Source organism: Egretta garzetta, unplaced genomic scaffold (assembly GCF_000687185.1).
Source record: "Egretta garzetta isolate BGI_Z169 unplaced genomic scaffold, ASM68718v1 scaffold451, whole genome shotgun sequence".
NCBI classification, from domain to species: Eukaryota; Metazoa; Chordata; class Aves; order Pelecaniformes; family Ardeidae; genus Egretta; species Egretta garzetta.
The window spans coordinates 322732-323981 of record NW_009258552.1 but is presented as its reverse complement, the minus strand read 5'-3'; positions in this window follow the sequence as shown (position 1 = coordinate 323981).

The window sequence follows — 1250 nt, the reverse complement described above, 5'->3', positions numbered from 1 at the left end:
TGGTTGCACTTGGATGATCTTAAAGGTCTTTTCCAACCAAAGTGATTATATGATTCTAAGTGTGCTAAGAGAACGTTTACCTTTACAGTCATGCCTCCGCTTTGCTGGGCTGGGGAGTTTAAAAGGTGCAATGAATAATACGAAAAAACCCAAAACAACCAAAACTCAAAACCCAACCCTATAAATCTGGGGAGGAAAAACAGGTCTAAAGAGAGGTCAATGGGAATTTTACCAGTGGATTTCTAAGCAGCTGGGATATGGTTTCACACTGTGAAAACACAAGTAAGGGAAATACCTCCATTTCCCCCATTTCAGAAAACAAAGCCGTTATTTTAAGCTGAACCACGGGGTTCAGAACGAGTGTTTCCTTGTCTGGCCCAGCCTGTGCAGCTCCCTGCCCGCTGCAGTTACCAAAGCAGCCTTACATTGATGCACCTCTTCACAACAGGCAACCGGAGCGCTCAGAAATGTTGTTAACATGGCACTTGCAGCATTCTCCAGGAGGATACAGGCTGTTGGGGATTAAAGCAGCCTTTATGTGAACTTCACTGTAGCTGTGAACTGATCCACCCAAACCAAAAACCCCTCCCTGCCACAACCTTGGTGCACAAAGCAAAGCCTGAACAGAGCCACTGGAGTACGAATGCAAGGACTTACCCTGGGCAGGATTAGCATCTTCTTTGCATAAATGCAAAACCACTACAAAACTGGCGAGGCCAAACCATGGACCGAAGCCTGGCTCTGTTTATGAAAAAGACAGTATTCATTTCTCCTAGTCCACTGAAAACACATTCAACCTAAACTGCATTCTAAACGAGCGTTTCATTACGTGCAGCATACACAGGGAAGGCTTTTAGAAGGCTAATGCAAACCGAAGCGTCACACTTTTCAGTTACAGCTGTCACCCTTCCCACTGCCAGCTCCTGGTCTGTCTTTTCTTTTCAATTCATCTGATGCTTGTGTGGAACTCTCTGCTATGTCTGCCATTAAAGAAAGAGCTAATGGTGGTGATTAAACCTAAAGATTGTTGACAGCTATTAGAAATCACTGCTTAGATTATTGGCAGTTCCTGTACTGAGATATCACTACTGGTGAGCCTGTGAGACAGCAATGTCCAAGAGCATAGTCTGGTGCAAAATGAAGAAAACACCAGCACCCAAAGCAATTCTGTGACTCATAAATGAGAAATAGGCTGGAAATCTTACACTTTTTCATCTATTATACACTTCTGCGCTGATTCTTCTTTCCCT